Below are 6,657 nucleotides of genomic sequence, written 5' to 3' on the forward strand. Positions count from 1 at the left end.
GATTTTAAAAGTCATCATATGAACAAGAATCCTTAGGCGATCTTCCTTATGTTAGACCATTGAATTTTGTTCCATAGAGCATAGAAGCAGCTACTTGGGGTGAATTTTTACTCCCACCACCTTCAAGTTTAAAATTATTTTTAGGCAGCATGAGATGTACTTGCATCATTTTCACAAATTCATCATATAAACATGGAAATGCATAATTAACTGTGGTTAACCATGATACCATCCCTGGTCTGACCCATACATTTTCAAGTTGACCTAAAGAACATGAAACTCTTCCTACAACAGAATAAAATGTGAAATATTAAATTTATTTTAGTTTAATATGTTTGAATTATATTTGATAGGGAATGGGCTTTGTTTCTCAAAAATTGGAGAGAAGAACAATGTTATTTGCATCACCAACAAAGGGCAAGATTAACAATTCTTTCCTCTCTGTACAGAAGTAGAACAGGCAGCCTGATGGTGTCAGGTATATACAGGTACTATATTACTGTATCAGCTTAGCCCTAATTGAGGTCTCTTTCAAAGGGATATGGGTTTGAAGGACCTCTGGTTCCTCTTTGTGGGTCCTTTTGCTGCCTTCCTGCTTGCTGCTTACTCTCCCCAAAACAGGTGACAGAGGCTACTGTGCACATCCACTAAGAGAGTTTAAAAATCCGAGTTTTTTTTATTCCTACATCTTCCACACCTTATTCTCTTACCTAATTATATTTCTTTTCCTTCAGGTAAGATTTCATGGTCTTTCGAGAGGCCGCCTGACAGGGTGGAAAGAGCACCAGCTTTTTGGAGTCAGCTATACCTGAGTTCTGGTCCTAACTGTGACACAAATAAGCTGTGGGACCTTGGGCAAGTTATTTAATCTTTTGGAGATTCAGATTTCTTATCTGTGAATGGAAATAAGAATGCCTACCTTGTAGAGTTGTTTGTAGGAATTTAATTAAACTTCACAAATACAGCGACTAGCATCACGTAAGTTACATTGAAGGGACCCAATTATAATAATAATGGGACATAAGCAAACAGATAAATGAAAAAATAGAATGTTGTGATCTGCTATCTTTGTGTTTTTTTTTTGTCTCCAATGGGTGCAATATCACTTCTGTAGAAATATTATTTGTCTAGTTAAAGGAGAGTTAGTTTTCAGATATTCCCCTGGCCCTTACTAAATGACAATGAAATTTACATCTATTTCTCAGTTTCGTTGATACAAACATTGAGTAAGACAGTTAGGAAATTGAATTGTTGGGTGAGTCCAATTGAAAAGCCCAAAAATAATTACTTTGGAGGCAGTTTAGGAAATACAGTAATTTGATCTCAATTTTCTTGTTTAAAGAACATTCTGAACAACTATCAGCTATTTGGACTTTGTCAGTGCTTCTGTAATATGTGGGATCAGATCAGGGTGAGCTCTGAGATCCCTTCAGTTTCTGAAGGCATTATGGTTCTATGACACAGAAAATATGATCCCAAACTGCCTAAAACTCGGGGAAGGACTGTTATTTCCATGTAACTAAGTCATTTCAGGATCAGAGAAGTCTCCTGGGATATGAATGTTCATGGATGTCGCTTTGTCAGTCTCCAGGAAGAGGACAACCTCCAGTTTATCTCAGATTAATTTGTTTCTGAGGATTGATGTGAGGCAAGCCATGTATCCTGAATTTTCTGTTTAAAAAATTATAAGACCATTTTACAAGTTAACAACCAATATTTAATATGAAATATGATGCACTGAAATTACTCAGAAGCTTTAAGTCTCCGTTTTTCTACTGGCTCTGACTTCCCCAAGTCCCTTAACCTCTCTAGCCTTCAATCCTTCATCCGTAAAAGAAGGAGCTGCCAGAATGTTCTTCAATAAAATAATGGTGATAATAACTATAAAAAGGGAAAGCTGAGCAGCTTTCTTGAACTTATGCGGTATTATGATTACAGGGAAGCCCCTGGAGTCTGCCTGGATTCAAAGAACTGGCTGTATGACATTCGACACTTTAGTTTCCTCACCTATAAAATGGGAACATGAGGAATAAGGACCTCAGAGGGCTGTTGTGAGGATTGATAGAAAAATATACGTAAGATCTTGCCACAGCTCAAGAACGAAAGCTAGCCAGTAGTAGTTGTGTCGGCAGTGGTGGTGACCAGGAACTAGCTCCTTAATTTAATTAACACAGCTTATAACCCTATAGGTATTAATATCTGTATTTTACAGAAGAGACAACTGAAGTTCAGGGAGCTTAATTTTTAAAATGTCATACGACTAGGAAGTTAACAGTCAAATTTTGAAACTAGGTATGTCTAATTTTAGACATTCTCTCTCTAATTATATGGAAATCCTATTTTTATTAGAATTATAAAATGACACATGAATTAGTTGCTCCATCCTTTTTGCTTCCAAAGCACTTCATGCATACCGCTAGCAAATCATTCATCAATTCTTATTTTGATTTTTTTTTAACTCATCTCTGTCCCACAGAAGACAATGTGCTGTTTGAGGACAAAGGCTATGGTTTATAAGCCCATGAGATGCAAGACCTGGCCAAGGTAAACACATAAGAAATGTCTTTTGAATAAAATGTATTATAAGAGAATAAAGAATCTATAGCAAATCCAAACAAAATAAAAACAATTTTGTTGGGTTCCATTGTCTGTGTGGAAAAAAACAGAGCTGAGGGGAATAGGATTTTGTCAAGACATTGGTGTAAACAGCCAGTGAACTTAAAATACTATTTAGCCTTGAGACAGGAAATGGAATTCATTTGCAGGTACTTCCTCCTGAAACGGTTACTCTGAACAAAGGTTTTACTGCTTCTTGCAATGAACGTAATTAAAATTAATCAAGTTTTTTACATCCAGAGAAGTTTTACACTTGGAGAACGACTGTTAAATTTGGACCAAACAGAGGCTGTTCAGTTTCAAAGACATTCTAGGAGAAAGTCACTGCGGTTGATGTTTCATATTAAAATTTATACCATCCATCATTCTAATAGATTATCCATATGATTTGTCCATCACATTGCGAGAACAAAATGCTATCTTGTCTCCTTGGTACTGTCTCTTAAAAAAAGAAAAAAAAATCGCATTGTTCCTTTTTTGTTTTTTTTTTCTTTGAAGTTGCTCATAGCACACAAGGTCTGGCATCGAGAGTAATTAGAGTAAACCATGCAGAAATCCCAGTGGAAGCAGGCAGGTAGGATAATGTTTGCTGCGTTAAAAATTTAAAAAGAAAGCTCAGTGTTTTAGAGGACGAGAAGGTGAATAAATCCTTCCTAGGAAGATTAAATGAGTGAATCAGTTTCACCTGTCCAAATTAGACTCCCCTGGCACAGTCTGAAATGCAATCGTAACTATAGGACAGGTTTGAGGGAGAATTTTCAATAATTAACAATGCTGCATACATTATAGGCAGACATGTTTCTGAAGATTATGACCAATGATAATTGTTCACTGGTATCACCTGAGATGCCTGTCTGTACTTCTGGACTAAGCTAACAGAATCTCTAGGGATGGTCCAGGCCTCTGTGTTCCTAACAGTTCCCTAGGGAGTTTGTAACCCTAAATAGGGCAAAGACCTGTGCCAGACTGGGAACCCTTGCAAGGAATGTATTTATTTTCCTTTATCAGTATTTTAATTTTTCTGTTAATTTTGTTTGTGTTAATTGTACCACATGCATGATGCTTCTGAATCTCCTTTTCTTATAAAGGGAGAATGACACAATTTATTTTAAAGCAAGGATTGTGCAAAAATGAGGTTGCCAGCTTTAACGAATAAAAATGTCCCAAACACTGCATGGGACATATTTACACTGAAAAAATGATTCGTGGTTTATTCAACGTTTGTACTTAATTGCATGTCCTATGTCTTATCTAGCAAGCTAATGAGAAAAGGCATAAGTTACAACTTGAAGGCACTTAGAGCACCATTTGCAAATGGTCTTATTTGAGAACTGAAACAAACTACATTTGGCACCTAAAGTAATATAATTAATCTCTCTTAATACTTCCTTTGTTTAGAAAATAAGAATTCAAAAGCTATCTTAATAACTAATAGCTTCATATTGTTGAGTTTTTTATTACTTTCTTTAACTCACCTCTATTTTGAGGCAGTTAGTGTTTTCTATTTAGTGAAAATAGCCTAAAAGAAGCTTAGCTGTCCTCCAGTCTAAAAATGTACTTAATTTCCCACCTAAGCAAGTGAAGTGGCTCTTTTTAAAAATCACCAATACTAAAATGGGCAAGACTTTCAGGAAGCCGCATATGAGCAGGTAGTGATGATAAGCATCTCTCCCCAACCCAGATCTGTCGCTGCGTTCCAACCAGGGCAACAGGTGTGGCCACAATTTGAACAGATGTTTCCACATGTGGGAGTTGGGGTTTGAATCTCTATTTGCTGCCTTTGCCTCTTCCTTTATATCACTCATTGTGGCGATGCATGTTTTCAAGCTGTCCAACTCCTTTGCCTCACTGTGTGCCTCTATTTGGTAGAGCTGTGGGCTGTGGTGTGCTATTTCTTCCTTGCATATTTTTAGATGATTGTTAAGAACTTTTATTTTTTGGTCTTGCTGTTTTGAGACTCCTGAATCAGAATTTCTGGTCACTGTTTTAGAGTATGATTTTATAGCAAACAAAAGAAGACAGAGAGAAAAAGGGTAGAGGCATTATTCTTCAAGGGAGAAAAGCCTCTGCCAAAGGCAGCTGACCTTGCCCTGGTTCTGTCTTGACAGGGTAAGTTGAACTGCCCCTGGAAGTCATCAACAGACCAGAAATGACTGTTTTGTCAGGTCTTATTGTTTAATTAGATCAACAACTACCTATAGTATCCAATACTTCCTAGTAGCTGCCTATGTAAGGCAGAAAGCAAGTACATTCACTATTTGAACCAGTTTATTAATTTATTTGTAATCACAGAGTAAAAAGTTTCTGGGGGTTGATCACTCAAACCTTATATGGAAGTAAGTGTACCCTTTGGCTCACAAATGCTCAATTTGGCTTGGCTACAAGGCTTGCCTTGAATCAAATTAAATATTCTGCACCCTTTTTAGAGGAAGGCAAGTCTTCATTCCTCCCAAACAACATTGCCTATTTGCAGACAATTCCTCTTTGTGTTCATGGACTATGACATGAATCCCTCCATATACAAAACAGAATCACAGTTATAGACTCAGGGAATGAGTAGAGATGTTGCAAACTTTATGCATTTGTATTTGCTTCTAATAGATCTTCTCCATCAGAGCTGACCTTCCAGGGAATGAGTGACCAAAATTAATGCCATTCAAAAATTAGAAAAACAAAGATCAGTATGATCCCAGAAGTCCTTGGTCCATAATACAATTTTTCTCTCACCCCATTGAAGTTTCTAGATATTTTTGGTATAAAATGCATCAAATGGTGGGGCTTATCACTTTTCCTCCCAAGGAGATCATGCCCCAGGCCAGTGAATCTGATTATTGAAATTTTTCCCCTAGAGAAGCAGTCTGCATTCCATTTTGCTTAATTTCATTTCACTGCAACTAGTGATAATACTATAAACAAGTTTTTCTCTTTTCATTGCATTTCTTTCTTTCTTTTATTGGTGTTTAAAATTCACCAATTATTTTAGTTGCTGTTATCTTCCTACAAAATCCCCATTTAACCAATCTCAACCAGTTGAGTTGTGTTAATGTTTTCCTTTAAATTTCTCTCTCCATTTCCTTTGTTTCTAGAGTTGTGACTTTGCTTTTCCAAATTTGATTTTTTGTTTTGAACATTGTTCTGAGTTGTGATAAGAACTTTTCAGATTGTGTTCAGAGGGTGACACAGGAATACTTAGGAGAGTCCTCAGCCCAGATCGTTGAGATCAGAAGGCTTCTCACAGGAGTGATGCTTGAACTTAGTTCTAAAGGACCAAAGGGAAAGCTTACCTGGCAGAGAGAGCATCTTTTATATAGGTGCCAAGAGGAGTTGACAGGGAAAATAAATGAAATTACAAGTGATGAGTTCAATATACATAAAAAGTAAAATGTGAAGGTGAAGTGATAGGTGATGAGGTAAGAGATAAAAGCAGGGGCCAAGTTGTAAAGGTCACTGCACTCTCCAGTAGGGTTTGCTCTTTATCCTAAGGTAAAGGCTTGTCAATGAAGGTTTGAAGAAAGGAAATGATCATGTTTCTGCTTTTGGAAGATCACTCTGGATGGATTAGAGCAGGAAAAAGGTGGAGTAAGAGAGAACATTTAGGGAGCTATTTTAGTAAGCAAGAAATAGTGGCCTAAACTCAGGTAGTAATAATAGCCTAAAAACCAGGCAAGTGTAGGCCTTACAACCTGGTGACTGATTAGATGATGACCTGATTAACAGAGATCAGGAGACACAAGGCAGCCAAAGATGACTTTCAATTTCCTGGCTTGGGAAAGTGGAGGAACTAAGATGATCCATTCATTTATTGAGAAAGAGAATATCAAGGTGCAAGTTCTGGTCTGGACAGGGGATCAAATCCATTTTTGACATATTGAATTTGAAGTAACTGTTGCACATTCAAGTGCAGATATCCAGTTGGCTGATTGAGTCATGAATATGGGATTCAACCTTCTATAGAAGATAGTGAATTCTTGAGAATAAATTAGATCATCCAGAAAGAGTTTTTAAAATGAGAGCAGAGTGTCCAGGACAGAATCCTAAAAA

The 6,657-nt window shown here is 37.0% G+C and overlaps 1 long non-coding RNA gene across 1 annotated transcript in view; it reads left to right on the forward strand.

Moving 5' to 3' along the window:
- LOC119518692 overlaps positions 1-972 on the forward strand; it is a 41,612-nt gene extending 40,640 nt beyond the window's left edge. Inside the window, exon 3 of the long non-coding RNA XR_005213817.1 lies at positions 735-972. This is a non-coding gene — a long non-coding RNA (uncharacterized LOC119518692). The remainder of the gene's footprint in view (positions 1-734) is intronic.
- Positions 973-6,657: the final 5,685 nt, after the last annotated feature.

This window comes from Choloepus didactylus, chromosome 2, assembly GCF_015220235.1.
Source record: "Choloepus didactylus isolate mChoDid1 chromosome 2, mChoDid1.pri, whole genome shotgun sequence".
NCBI lineage: Eukaryota > Metazoa > Chordata > Mammalia > Pilosa > Megalonychidae > Choloepus > Choloepus didactylus.